Consider the following 16,417-nt stretch of genomic DNA (forward strand, 5'->3'; position numbering starts at 1 on the left):
AACCTGACTAACATTTCAGAGGAATGTCCATATATGGACAGAAAAAATACTATTCTGTTGCATGGTTGACTGAAACTCCATGTAAAACATAATTGACTAATTAATACCTTTCATTTAGTTTCAGAAATTTTAAAGTAAATAATTTTAGATTAGTTGAAAAGAAAAAGGTGCTGTGGAAAAGGCAACACCTTGATGCTATGATTCTAAAATAGACTTTTCCTCATAAACCTCTCTATATAATGTCTATTTCAATCTTAGCTACTATCATCTTATTCTTTTCTCTCTCTCTCTCTTTTTTTGTTACCATTGATTACCTCAAATAAATGAGGTACAGTTGCTTCAGGGTGAGACTGTTATCATAAATGTCTACAGCTACTCACCATGTTTATGTGGTTATATAGCCTCAGAAAAGAATCATAAACATCAATTCTGGCCTAAAATTTTTATAGTTTCTTGAATTTCATCAACTGCTATCATATATGACATGTAGATTTAGGCCCAAATTTGTAAAGGCATGATATAAATAAACAATAACGGTGAAAGTTGTTATCCTTATATCCAGCAGACACTAAAATCCAGTTGCAGGCTTTCTTACACATAATAAAAGCCAAACAAACAAATAAGCAAATTCAGATAAATAAAGCTTAAATTCATGAGTTAATTACTATATAAATAAACATTGGCTAAAATGGTCATCCAGAAAGACTCCCTTCATATTCTCAGACACTGTTTGAGCACCTTAAAGTAATCCATTCTATTTAAGAATGCATCCTTAGGCTGAACTAAAATTATTTCTCTACACCTTGAAGACATACAGAAAATTGCTATCATGGTCCCCAAAAGGATGGTTGTTTCAGGGTTAAAATAACTTACTGTTTTGCTGTTCAATTTCGTTTATCATCTTCACCTTAAAATTATAATTTTTCAACTAAAATTTTTACTTAGCACTAGTAACTATGGAGGGATTAATGTCAAGTAGTAGAACACTTAAGGCTATAAATTTACAGGTGAAATTCCAGATCAAAGTGAAGAAATAATCAGTCCCTTAAAGTCTTATCGGCAGTATATATTGAGTTGTGTTTCTGAAAAAGTGAATTTGCACTGAGAAATGCAAATTATAGATCATGACATTTGAAGAAATTTATTTGCAAAGTGAAGTTATTGAACCCTTGCTTAAGTTCCTGCAAAGATTCCAACTTTTAGGAATAATACAGTTCTTTTAAAATAGTATATTTGTGGCCATTTTTACAAGATGCCCAAAGAAAAATGCTCCCAAATAAAAAAAATGTTTGAAGAAGGCTGTGTGCTCTATTTACTTATAGATCTCTATGATTAAGGGTAGTACATTAACATTCTATTTTGTATGCCTTTCATAACACACACTGGAAAAAACTGACTTAAAGTTTACTTCCACGTTTATTTCTTTGTTTAAACATTTATTTAACATTGTTATTGATTTCCTTTTGTTTCAGTAAGCCAAATTACTATTTTGTTAAAGAACCAAATCAAGCAAACCATTCAAATACAAAATTATCAAGACACCACTTAACAAAGGACAATAGTAACCAAGGAGCCATGATTTATGCAACTTTTAAAGATAATTACATGCCAACACATAGTAAAATTATACCAGTGCTTACATACTTTAAAAAGTAGCTCCGTTTTTAGCATATAGCTACATTTTATTTAAATTCATTTCATTATTCATATACAAAAATGTCCTATGTTTTAAGGGGAAAGCATCGCTATTATGGTTGTTACAGAAATAATTAATTGATAACATTAATGATAGGTTTGAAACTAAAACCTGTAAAATGTGATTTACTTTGAAATCAGAAAAAAAAAAAACAACACATGACAACATCTACATTTCACTTTTTTTAAAACGGAAGTACATGTACTACATTAATGATGCCATGAAGGTTAAATTTTTTCTATCTAAGCTGCCAACCCAGTGGTGATTCACTAATAACCCTGCTGCATAAATAACCATTCCCAGAGTCCTGAAGAATGGCAATCCAAAGTCACAGCAAAAAGTTACTCATTTAAAGCTATTTTAGCCATGTGGAATTAATTATGGTTGTATGAAAGAGTTCAAGATAAACTTGTTAGCACCTTAAATTGTTTACATTTCTCTTTGGCTAAATAATCTAAATATTTAAATCAGCTGCCTTCTAAAACACAGGGTCCGTACCAGAATCTAAGACTACCTTGATATCTAGATTTAAATAAAAAGGAATTTACATATTGTCATTGTATACTGTGCAGAAAACCTTGTAAAGCAGTAATAAACTGGAGGGATTGCTTAGTTTTAACACGATGCAAACTCTCATGAAACCTAGGAGATAGATAAACCTGCCAATAGAACTGCAATTTCAAATGAAAGACTTTATTGAAGTGGTAAATTAGTGTAAAGAAGGTTTTAAATCAGTTTATTAGCCTTTACGGTTACTTCAGTTGACAAGTAGTACAAGTAGTCACAAAGAGGAGGATAAATTAAGTTGACTCCAGTGAGAAGCATTAGAAGTCATTGTGATCAAGAAAGTGAAGAGAATTTCTCTCATTAACGAACTGAACAAAGCAAAAAACAAAAAAATTACAGAATTTTTCATGAAAGACAAGTCAATAGAAGAACGTTTTTAAAGCCACTTTTCTACTTTACAGCAAGCAGAATAGAAATTAAGCTTTGCTTTCTTCCTCTGCATTACAATTGTCCAGAGTAGAGAAAGAAAAAGGAAAGATAGCTATTATCATTCTACCAGCATAGCTTCTATAATCTGCCAATAATATTGGTGAAAAAATAAACTAATTTGAAGTAACCAAAGGTGGAATAAAATGGGGTAAAGGTATCTGTATTGTGTCATATGAAGTAATATAAAATGAAGAAAAATAACACTGTAATGGTTGTATCAAGGCCAACTATCAAGTACACCAGCAGTGCCCTGTCAACTGAGCACAACACAGGGCTATTCATCTCACATTTCTTATTCAGCAACAATATTTAACTACAGGTACATGTAAAATATGTTAGAATAATCCAGAAGAAGATAATAGTATTTTATTAAAGATGGAATAACAAACATACACATACAATTGAGTGATAAAATGAAAACAAGAATCAAAAACAAAGAAACAAAAGTGTGATAAATATTTTCTGGTTAGAACTTTAATTCACTTGGTCAGTGCCCTTTGTCAAATGTTTTATAAAATAAATCATGCAGGTATTTTTCCAAGTAAAAGTTTGAGACTTTCAATCTGACATAAAATAAGTTCTATAAAGTTTTGGAAGATTAATATGCTAAATATCATCATTTTTAATTGACTTTGTCTTAAATCCAACTGTGATGTGTTTATGTTGACAGATAAAAGAGAAGTTGAAAAGTGTTAGAATCGAAAGAATTTTAGAATTAATATTATGCGATAGTTTGTATGTGGCACGTCCCCTAAAGGCTCAAGCTTTGAAAGTTTGATCCTCAATACAAGAATGTTCAAAGACAGGGCTTTGGGGTAGTAACTGAACAGGAGAGGCCTGATTTCATCAAGGGATTAATCCAATGATGGGTTCATAATTGAACGGACTTTTGAGAAGTGATGAAAACCTAGGACATGGGGCCTACTTGGAAGAAGTAGGTTACTGAAGTCATGTCCTAAAAGAATATATCTTATGCCTGGATCCTTTCTGGCTCTTTCTTTCCACCTCCTAGCCACCATGAGATCTGCTCTGTCACATGTTCCCTTTCATGATGTTCCACCTTATCACAGGCCCAAAATGAACGGGTCCAAGTGACTCTAGAGTAGAACCTCTGAAACTGTGAGCCAAAATAAATATTTTCTTCTCCAAGTTGATTTTTTCAGTTGTTCTGTCACAGTTAGAGTAACTGAGCACACATATGTTCTAAAAGATTCTTAATTGCACACATACACACACACACCTTTTAGCAAATCCAAGAAACATCAACATAGTTATAAACGATTTTATAGGATTCCATATTTGGTGTATTGTTCATTGTTCTTGCAAAGTGGTCAAGATTCAGCATGCTCTGAAGGTTTTGATGCTTTTTCACAGGAAGTTGTACAGCATCTCTTCTCTGAGCTCTTGCTTTAAGAGAACCTACCTCATTTTTAAAATGTAGCCCAGGGATATTGCCTCTGGGAAATATTGATTGATTTGTCTTAGAGATTGTTTGACAAACTCTAGGATATGAGAAATCATAATTTAGATATTATCAAGACAAAACTTAGTGGTTTTTTTTATTATTCCAGCATACATAAACATAAAAGCAAGAAAAATTATTAAGGAATCTCTTTGTTACTTGTAAGTCAACATCCTAGAACCTCAGATATTTGAACTAAGTATCTTCAGGGTCTACAGAGTTTCACATGTTTTGTTTTTATCCCCTAAAGAACTGTTGCATGGTCAGGCGGGGGACCCTAGCAATGGGGCAGCTAGAGAAGCAGCTGTACAAGTGATGCAGAAGACACAGCTACCAGAGGAGAGGGGCAGAAGCATAAACGAGTTAATTTGAGCAGAGAAATGGAAATGGACACTAGCTCAGCTGATCTGAAAAGAAATGTCAGTGGCTCAGTAAAATGGGAGTCTGTTTACATGATTGAAGTATTGAGCTTTGAAGAGACAGATGGTTTAAATTCCATCCAGATCTGAATCCATTCATCCTTTCTGTCACTGTTGTATAAGGCACGTTTCTGAATTAAATCAATTACATTATCTCTTTTCTGTGAACTAAAGTATAGCACAAATCACACCCTCTCCTTTAGTTTAACTACCTATGCATATCTTAAGTCCATGTTAAAATCATCAGCTCCTGGGCAACAGGGGCATCTCATCTGCTTATTGCGTGTCCTGCAACACTTTCAGCAATGTTATGCAGTTCGGTTTCTCATTTACTTGTTACATGAGCTCAGCAACAGATTGGAGATACTCATAAGAATTACTATTGTAGCCTAGTTCTGGGTTCAGTGCTCTAATGGATGCAGTTGATTTGAAATACATGACCTACATTTTCTAGTGAATCGTCCTGGTCTATAAAAAGATAGAACACAAAGTTTAAAAAAAACCCACATAATAAAACTAAAAAAAATTTGCAAGTTTTGAAAAGTTAAAAACATTGTCTACCTCCTGTATAGTTTTACAATATTGATGTGATCGTTTAGCTTTGATCAAATTTGCCAGTTTCTGGCAGGTGTGTCAAATCTAACACTTAAGTAGAATAAGGCTAGATTGACTACTTTCATATGTACCAATGCTGCAGGCTTTCCCAAAATAATCTCTTAGAAATTTGATCATTGTTTACTTGAGATTTATAGAGCACTGGCTAATATATGGATGATCAAATTCTGTTTTTCTAAAGGCAAAATCAATACCTTCTATGATCTATGAAAGATGATTTCAAAAAGTAAGACCAAACCAGAAATAATATATATATGTGTGTGTGTGTGTGTGTTTGTGTTGTATCCTAATGTTTAAAATTATTAGCTGTGATCTTATCTATAATTTCATAAGTTATTTTGCATGAAGACAGTCATGTTTTCATTAACAAAGTCACTCTCCTGTTTATCTTTCATTGTACATTTAAGGAATCGGTGGAAATTATTTCAAGAAAGGATTTTTTCCTCAAGGGTTTATATTTTTTCTGATATTCCTTTGATTTTCATAAGAAAAGGACCAGTGTGTGGGAGAAGAGGAAGAAGGGAGGAAGTTCTGGGGAGTGACATTGGCCAAATTATGTTGTTATGCTGTGCCCATGTATGAATATGTAATGCCAAATTGTTATGTACAACTATAATGTACCAACCAGTAAAAATGTGGAAAGAAAATAATGAATTTAGATTTTAGAAAAGATCTTTTATTCCCCACTCATTCAGGGAACCTGGGCAAGGGGACATTCATCCTTGCTGTCATAGTGTAGTTGGTACAACCACCCTACAAAACTCTTTGAGCAATATCTTCTAAAATTAAAACTTTTGCCTTTATTATGATGAAGTCATTCAATTTCTAGATAAATACCCAAGAAAATGGGTTCTCCATTAATCTCTACAGAGCATCCTATTGTCCTCAGTAAATATAATTGGAGATATTCAGAATTACCACTATAGCCTAATTGTGGACTCAGTGATTTAATGAATGTAGTTGATCTGAGATACATGACCTGTATACATATATTAACTATAGGTATAATTAATACATAATTATACATAATTAAGTACCATATACACATAGTATTTAAGTGTTTATGAATGAGAAAATGGATAATAAATGTTTATAATGCTCTTTAAATATAACTAATAGGTTAAATTAAGTTTACTATATTTTGTATAATAAGGTACTAGAACAATAAATGTGGTTTTAAAAGATTTCATTGTTGGGGGCTGTGTTATGTTGGCGGCGCCGGGATGGCGCCTGATCACATCGGCAGCGAGGAGGTTAATTGACATAAGCACACTCAGGTGATTTTCTCCTCCACGCACACAATGTATGCACATGTGTTCTCGAGCACTAATTGCCTGCTCGGAGCGTCTCGCCTAATCTTTGCGTAAGAGGCGTGGCCCTGCTCTCCGCCTCCTGGAGGTGATATAAGCGTAGGCGGAGCGAGACAGACACAGCAGCCATTAGCAGGAAAACAGCAGAAGAAGACACACGAGGCAGCAGCGAGTAGGGGCAGCGGTGGAAAGCAGATCGCGGAACGGAGAACTGAGACGTATCACTAGGGCACCTTGGGTGGAGTACCCTTAGTTCATAGGATGCAGGACTTTAAGGTGTAGCAAGTCTCTTCCTCTAAGCTCTAAGCAACGCCTGTCTTTCTTTCAAAGTTTCTCTCTTAAGCAAAGTTTCTTTCTCTCTGATAAGCGGGGTCTCTCTTTCTCTCTCTCCTCTCAAAGCAAGTAAACCTCATTTCCTCTATCCTCTATGAACAAGCAAGAAAGCAGTGCACCAAAGAGAAAGATAGAAGTGCCTCAGTTTCCACTCCACCACCCATAAGACCCATGCAAATTGTTGCTGCAGGCGGTGACAAATATCCACGGATTTTGGAACCGCAAAGAGCCAGCGACATTTCATAAAAATGTTAATAACTAAATTGTGTTGTTACCATTAAGGGAGTGAAAACTTAAGCCAGAGAGTGGAAGATTATTTAAAAATATACAACTGACAGAAGACTTGTACTGAAATGTATGAAAAATTCTGACAAATAGGTAAGGAAAAGGCAAACAACTATTTTTTTTTCCTTAAGTGGGCAAATGGCTTAAACAAACACATCACAGAGAGAGATATTCACAATTAATGAGGATGTACAGAAGGGAGAAGGTGCTCAGCAGCATTAGTTATTATGGGAACTCAAGTTAAAATCCCAGAGATGCCTCTGTGCCAAATGCTCAAGCTGAGGTAGAGGAAGTGGGACATTCATACCTCACTGTTGGGGTGTAATTGGTACAGTCACCCTGCAGAACTCTCCTGCAACATCTGCTAAAGTTAAACTTCTGCCTATATTATGATAAAGCCATTCAATTTCTAGATAAATACCCCAGAAAATTTGCTGCACCATTCTACATGAATAAGCACAAGTAGCTATATTCATTACAGCTAAAAGGTAGAAAAAATCTTCCAAATCTGAAGGACCACCAAACGTACATTAAAAATTAGGAAATTCACATTTGAATTCCTTATGGTACCATCAAGATGAGAGCTCTTATTTAACAAAAAAAGTCAGTTTTTGAATAGTTTAGTGGATTTTGCCAAAATTTATTTTTATGTAATTGTCATAATAATAATTATTATTATACATTATTATTTGGCAAATATTATTTTGGTATGTGTTTATTTCCAATGTCATTATAAGATAGTAAAAATATTATTTGTATTTTTGCCCAGTACATGGATGAAATTAATACTTTCCCAAAAAGATGGAAAAGAAAATATCATGGTGAACACTATTGAAATACAAACATTACTCAGAAACTATTTTGAAAATTTATATTCTAATAAAATAGAAAATCTTGAAGACATAAACAAATTTCTAGAGACACATAACCTACCTAAAATGAATCAGGAGGACATAGACAATTTAAACTGATCAATTTCAAGCAATGAAATTGAAGATGCCATCAAAAGCCTAACAACAAAGAAAATTCAGGACAAGACATAATCTCAGCCAAGTTCTACCAGACCTTCAAAAAAGAATTAATACCAATACTCCTCAAATTATTCTATGAAATAGAAAAGGAGGGAACCCTTCCAAATGTAGGCATTAGACAAGAGACCCTGTACCTACTGAAAGAAAAGTAAGCCCAACTCAGAAACCAGGAACCAAATACCTCAATAAGACTCCTAAAGTAAAAAAAGTAAAATCAAGATTCAATAAATGGGGTGATATCAAACTAAACAGCTTCTTCACAGTAAAGGAAACAAGAACATGAAGAGATAGCCTACAGAGTGGGAGAAAATCTTTACCACATGTACCTCAGATAGAGCATTAATCTCCAGGATATATGAAGTGTAAAAAAACTTAACACCAAATAAATAACCCAATCAATAACTGGGCAAAGGAACTAAAAAGGCACTTCACAAAAGAAGAAATACCATCAGTTACAAATATGTGAAAAAATATTCAACATCTCTAGTAATTAGAGATATGCAAATTTTAAAACTACAGTGAGATTTCATCTCACTTAAGTCAGACTTAAGAATGACAATTATCAAGAATACATGTAACAATAAATGCTAGTGAGTGTGAGGGATGAAAGATATACTCATACATTGCTGGTGGAACTGCAAATTGGTGCAACCACTCTACACTACAGAGATTCCTAAGAAAACTTGGAATGGAACCATCATTTGACCCAGTTATTCCACTCCTTGGCATATATCCAAAGGACTTAATTATATTATACTATAGTGACACGGCCACTTCAATGTTCATAGTAGCTGGATGCACAATAGCAAAACTATTTTGGGGCCTAGGTGCCCTTCGATAGATGAATGGATTAAGAAAATATGTTACATACACACAAAGGAATATTGCTCAGCCATTAAGAAGAATGAAATTATCGTATTTGCCAGTAAATGGATGGAATTGTAGAGTATCGTGCTAAGTGAAAAAGTCAATCCCAAAAAAACCAAATGCACAAAGTTCTCTCTGATATGTGTGTGATAACACACAATAAGGGGGAATGGAATAGAAGTTCATTGGATTAGCCAAAGGGGAATGAAGGGATGTGATTAGGAAAGACAGTAGAATAAATTAGACATAACTTTCCTATGTTCATATTTGAATATACAACCAGTGTTACTCCACATCATGTACAACCACAAGAATGGGAAGTTATACGCTAGTATAATATGTCAAAATACACTCTACTATCATGTATATCTAAAAAGAACAAATAAAAAATATTTTCATAAGAAAGCAGAATAAATTTAAGATTTGAAAATATATATTCATTTCTTAAATATTTGGGGAATCAAAAATATTATTTATTTAATTTTGCTTTTGAGTGGAGTACTTTTAAAGTACTAAAACTGATAACCTAATGTTAAATGAATTAGTTTTTTGTTTATAAAAATATTGGGTAAAACAAATGGAGCAAAATAATATATTCAATATATTAACAGAAGTATCAGAAGAATCAAATGCAGAAAAACCTTACTTCTTGAGAGATCCAAGATGGTGGAATAGAGGAGGTCATGTTCCTGGCTGCTTCTTGGTGTGAAACCAAGAAAGCAGACAGGCAGCCTCTCTGCAATGTGGGTGAACAAAAAAGTGAGGGAGACTGTATTAGAACCTTAAAATGGACATTCAAAGCAGATTGGGGACACAGGAGCATTAATATAATAAAATAAGGGAAAAACTCCCCAGCACCACAGCTTCTGCCACAGCTGATCTGGAAGCTCCAACTGGAGAGGTCCAGAGAATAAAAGGAATCCATATTTTTGGGAGGCCTGAGGCATGTCTGGGTACAGAGCATTTAGAGAGAAAGGACATTGCCCAAGAAACGAGAAGAACTTGCAGCATGATTTACATGTGTGGGAAAAGAAGTCGCCATCTCTCCAGGCAGTGTGCAGAGGACAAAGGAAGGACTCATTTTGCAGCTTTGGCTCAGGGGCCAGCAATGGAGGAAGAGGATTCCTGGCAAACCCAAGTTTAGTTCGAATTGCAGGGGCAGTAAACACTTGCTGCATGATATAAAGTACACTTAAGTGACCAGGAGAAAATCAAATGTGGAGAGAGATTTACACAGGGGACAACTGGTCATAGAAATCCACCTGGCTTTACCTCTCCCCCTCCAATCCGCCACTTGCCAGACTGGCTGGGAGACACATATCTGCCTGGGAACTCGGAAGACTGCTTGGAGACTGAACCCCAGACCAGGAAACATGGGATCTGCAGGTGACACAGGAAACTAACAATTGGCTCCCCCCATCACACAAGTAGAATCCAGGGCAGATCCCTGGGGTAAAGTCTTCCAGCATGGACCAGCAAGTTCTGGGTGCTGGAGGTGCACTGATTTAAAATCTCCAGACGAATTAGCATTCAGCAAAGAGCCCTCCTAAGCCAAAACCCTGCCTCCAGAACTCTGCCAATGGGATTACCACTCTCACTCTACCAATCCAGAGGGCAGAGAATCACACTCCAGAAGACCCCACCTAAAACTGCTGAGAAGAGAAGCTGAGAATATTTTTAACTATATTGGAAATAATTCTTTAACTTCTCAGTAAGATCTTTCTTTTCTTTCCTTTTCTTTTTTCTTTTCTTTTGTTCATAATTCTCTATCACTGTATAATTATGACCTTAAGGTCATAATCATGTACCATTAAGGTACACACACATTGCTACAGTTTCCTACTTTTTTCTTCTTATCTGTAACATTTTTGAGGCCAGTTATTTTAAATGGATTAGTTTTTTTTTAGCTAGGATGTTTGACAAGTGTATTTTAGTTTTGTTTTGTGTTATTTTATTTTATTTTAAAATTTTTAGAAAGTTTTGCTTTATATATATTTTTTTTCTTCTACCTGTTTCCCTTGATTATCTCATTTCTTCTGCTAACAGCCAATCTCTATGTTCTCTCTTTCATTATTCCTTTAATCTTTTACTTCTGTCTTCTCTCCTTCCTCTTAATTGTCACATCCTATATCACTTGTTTTTTCTGTCTACCATTTGAAAATGTAAAACATTTTGCATACTTGCTGTTTTTATCGTAGGCAATAACTGATCATATTATTTCTGTTTATTGTGATAATTAACATTGTAGATGTCATTGTAGGAACCATTTGGTTTAATGCTGCAAATCATTTACATTGGTTGTTGTTCTAAGTTTTCTCCTCCTAAATAGTGAGGTACTGAAAACCTTTAGGGACACTGTAAGTCCACAGGGTAGAAACTCTACTGCCTCAGATTCATGCTGTTAGATGAGAAGACACACAGACAATATGAAAAAGCAAGGAATCAAATGACCCCAAGCAAACCAAGAAACTCCAAAAACAGAATCCATTGACACCACAGTGGTGAAATGTCAGAGAAGGAATTTAGAATATATGTAGTTACACTGATCTGTGAAGTAAGGATGATGTAAGATCAAATACAGGGAGCAAAAATCACTTCAATAAACAGATTCTGAAAAAAAAAAAAAACTGAAATCTTGAAATGAAGAAAACAATAGACCAAATTAAAAATTTAATAGAAAACATCACCAACAAACTAGACCACTTGGAAGACAGATCCTCAGGCAATGAAGACAAAATATATAATCTTGAAAATAGAGTTGACTATGGAAGATGCTAAGAAACCATGAATACAAATTTCAAGAAGTATGGGATAATATGAAAAGTCCACATTTAAGATAGATTCAGGATAGATGAAGGTGCAGAGATACAAACCAAAGGAATGTGCAATCTTTTCAATGAAATAATATCAGAAAATTTACCAACTCTAAAGATTGAAATGGAAAATTAAATACAGGAGGCTTACAGGATCCCAAATGTGCAATATTACAATAGACCCTCATATCAAGGCACATTATAATGAAAATGTGTAGCATACAGAATAACAATAGAATTTTAAAGGCCAAGAGAGAAAAATATCACATTACTCATAGGGGGAAACCAATATCAAACTCAGCTGATTTCTTTACCCAGACCCTCAAAACTAGGAGATTCTGCACTTAAGAATATTCTCAACAAAATATTCCATGAAGATGAAATGAAAATAAACCAAATGACCAGGAACACATATCACATTTCAATAATAACCTTGAACATTAATGACATAAACTTATCAATTGAAAGACAGGACAAAGAAGGATATTTCAAAGTGCTTAAGGGAATTATACATCAACAGAACATAACAATCATAAATATTTATGCCCCAAACAATGGAACATCTACATACAACAAGCCCATCTCAACTTCAAGAATCAAACAGACCACAACACAATAATACTGGGTGACTTTAACATACCTCTCTCACTACTGGATAGATCTCCCAAACAGAAACTAAACAAAGAAACTATAGAACTAAATAATACAATCAATAATTTAGACTTAACAGACATATTTAGAATATTTCATCCATCATTGACTGAATACACTTTCTTCTCTGCAGCACACAGATCCTTCTCTAATATAGACCATGTTATGTAAGCTATCATACATGTTGGCATACAACTGTAATATTACATTATTATATTTTTAGCATCTGTAGGGTTATTTTGATAACTCCCTTTCCATTGATATTAATTTTTCTGTTCTTACTTTTTTCTTGATTAGACTCATTTGATTTTTATCAAATTTTAGCTATATCATTTCTTATCTATTTCATTATTTCTGCTCCTAGTCTTATTTTTTCCTTCCTACCACATAATTTGAAAATAATTTGTCATTCTTGTTTCTCTCTTTACAAGTACCTTAAGTTATAAATGTTCATCTTAGTACTGTTTCATCTCAGAGATCCTGATATTTTAAGCTTTTACTATCACATAGCTCAAAGCACTTTTTATTTACTTTTCTTGTGCTTTATTCCTTGGCCTCTGAGATATTTCTAAGGGTGCCATTTAATGTTGAAATAGTTGACATGTGTGGGTGATGTTCTTTGCATCTTAAGAGTGATTGATTTCTGATATAAACCATGTAGGAAACAGAGTCTACATGATTTCAAATTTTAAAAAGTAATAGACATACTTTTTATATTGATTTTATTTGTTACATATTTGTCAAAACTTATCAAATTGTATACTTCAAATATGGATCTTATTGTACTTCAATTTTACCTCAATAGCTTTAGAAAAAATAAAAAAAAAATCTTAGTTATTGCCCCATAATTCCTAATCAGTGAATAAGTCATTAAGAGATTATTGTCTTTCAGGAGACAAAGGAATTTATCAGTTACTAGTGTCATGACCTAGAAAAATAAAATATTTTCTGATTATTGTCAAGTTATAATAAAGCTTTACAAATAAGCTCAAAAAAAAGGAGAAGACTATAATGAACCATCATTTGCCTATTGCCCAATACTGGTAATCTGAAACTTTTCTCCATTCTTCAATATATTTTTGGTCAGCATTTCATGCATCTTAAGTAAGACTTATAAGCTTTGACATTGGATTTAGATTCATTAAGCATTTCTTGATCTTCAAAAGATTCTGTCCTCTCTGCTTAGTGATATTGTTCAAATTTGGTGGACTGCCCTCAGGAAATGATTTCTCAATTTCAGTTATTTAAATTTTCTCTATTTAAAAAATCATAGTTAGAATATTAAACTGGATGAGAAAGCTCCAAAGTTATTTTACTTATTAGTCCCTGTCTTGATTATTTTCTCAGTGACCTAGATAGATGTTTTAGAATTACTGACACATGTAATGTGGGTAAATCTTTAATGGCTTATGCTAAGTAAGGGCTACTACTGTATGATTCACTTGTTTTTTTAACCAATAGTCTGAAAAGCAAAACTACAGGGAGAAAATATATGCCAGTGATTGCCAGAAAGTAGGGATAAAGGGAAGAGACTGAAACTCAGAATGATGAGACTGATGTGTTTGACAGAAATGCTATATTTACCTTGATTGTGATACTGTTTACGTGACTGCATGTGCTTGTCAAATCCATCAAGTTGCACACTTAAGAGTGGAGAATTTTACTGTGTATAAATCATATCTCAATATATCCAATACACTCACTTATCAAGAGGCAGTCTGATGGACTAAATACAATGGAATTGCTGCATTCCCCCAAAGCATACTACAAATGCAGTTAAAACTAGAATTTGATTTAGGAAAACTACTTCACATTTTTGTTTCAGATCAAAATTGCGATCTATTGAGATATTTTATGTGTCTAGGTTGTTTAAATAAAGTTTAGTATTTACACATTAAATGTTTTAAGAGTATATTTCCTATATTTAAATCTTCCACATGAACTTGGCAAGAGCTTTTGGAATCTGCATTTTGCTATACTGGAGTATCAGGTATTCCATAAAATTTTGTGTGCCCCATCATTTGGTCTGCAAGCTTTCTTTCTAGAAAATTTACGTTCTGTTAAAAGTCATTGTGAATTTGTTTATTTTAGTTCTATACAGGATTATATAGATGATGTGATCTGTATATGGTGACAGAATCTAAACTGATATAATATCTTTGTAAAGGAAGTGTCAGATGTTCTGAGTTAACAATTTGAATTAATTTTTGAAAGAAACATTTTAAATCTTTCTTTTAAGGCCACTAGTGATAACAACTATAAGATTTGTTTGGTTCCATAAACTTTTATATTTCAAAGGGTGTTTATGTATGCTAAAGGATAAAATACATAATATTTAAATTTTGTGCCAAATGTATCTTAAAATGTTATATTTTCCATAAAATTTAATATATATGTAAATATTTAATCCTCAACTTTTTAGATTAGATAATAGTACTCTGTCTGAACTTGCAATATTCCTATCCTTCTGAATTATTCTATGAAACATATACCACACCCCCCCACACACACACACAACTGAAAGAAATATACTTTCATCACAAATTTGTGTTGTGATTTAAGGTATGGAAACACATTCAACTATAGAACAAAATGTTCATCTCCCAAACAAATGGGAAGAAGCATCTTACCCTGTCAGCATTCATTGGTGAGAAATCATTATCTACTCTCACAGTGTCCTTCGTCTTGTTTTATTTTGTTTTAGTTTTTTTGTTTTGCTTTGTGTTTCTGCTGGGAATCAAACCAACAGTCTCACATGTTAGGCAAGTGTTCTACTGCTGAGCTATAACTTCAGCCTCATAAACAGATTTACATAATAAAATATTCTACAGTTCCCTGTTACAAGATGTGCAAAGCTATTTTAAATTATGTCATATTCTCAGAAAAGATATTCTATAGATCTGATATTCTCTAATAGTTTGTTCTTTTTATTTACCCATGAATTTCGGTAATTACATATCTTGCAAGATTCTCAAAATAGAAAAATTATAATGCATGAGAAGGAAAAGACATATTTAAAGCAACCTTACTTAATTTCTGGATACTTGAGCTTTTCTTCCTGATCATGTACTTATTCTCAGGGGAGACGTGTAGCTGATGCTTTCATGAGTGTTTTCCATGTTGGTAAAGGAGAGCAAATTCAAAACAGTACACAGAATAGGAGAAATTAGCTTACAGAACTGGATATAATTTAGGGCCTCCACATTAGGATTTGGCTGATCTTAAATGTACAGATTTATCCATCTTTCATAATGTCTTCTTTATTGTACTGCATATAGAAATGTCAATGAAAACTATTAAACCAAAAAATACTTTATGAATATCATAAAGTATTGGTTTGCATTGCATTTCAATCAAGAATTACAGCTAATTCACAGCACTGTTCATTTTCTTTCTAGTTCAGTTCTCATGATATTCACTAGAGACCTATCTTTTTAGTTCAGTTCCCATGGTACTCGCTAGAGACCCCATGGGCATCTGAAAGGTCCTTTTCAATGTCACCAATAGACACAGGGGCTTAGAGGAAACTGCCCCTGAGTGGCAGGATGACTTTTAATACTGAAAAATACTACCTATCATTTTATCTGTATTGAAGTTCATAAAAAGAATGCAGAAATAAAAATGTGAACTCTACTAATAAACAAGAAATGTTCTGATAAATTTGAAACAGGTAAGAAGTGGCTAAATTAAAAAATATATAACTCCAGTGAAACATCACAAACTACATTTTTTTTAATTTGCTGAAATATACATGCTTTCCTTTTCCATAATTATTTTTGAAAATATTTTCTAAATAAGTTAAACTTATTGACCACCATATTCCTGCTCCCAGGGTGCTAATAACATAGCAGAAAAGATAGGACAGGTCCCAACTTTAAACAAAACATGAATCAAAGGGAAAAAATCAAAAGTAACCTAGTTTACAAAAAAATGTCATGA

The 16,417-nt window shown here is 33.5% G+C and overlaps 1 protein-coding gene across 8 annotated transcripts in view; it reads right to left on the minus strand.

Moving 5' to 3' along the window:
* Window positions 1-16,417, minus strand: part of NAALADL2 (N-acetylated alpha-linked acidic dipeptidase like 2) — a 1,337,824-nt gene that overhangs the window by 323,850 nt on the left and 997,557 nt on the right. The window lies entirely within an intron of this gene.

This window comes from Sciurus vulgaris (genome assembly GCF_902686455.1).
Source record: "Sciurus vulgaris genome assembly, chromosome: 10".
Classification (NCBI taxonomy): domain Eukaryota; kingdom Metazoa; phylum Chordata; class Mammalia; order Rodentia; family Sciuridae; genus Sciurus; species Sciurus vulgaris.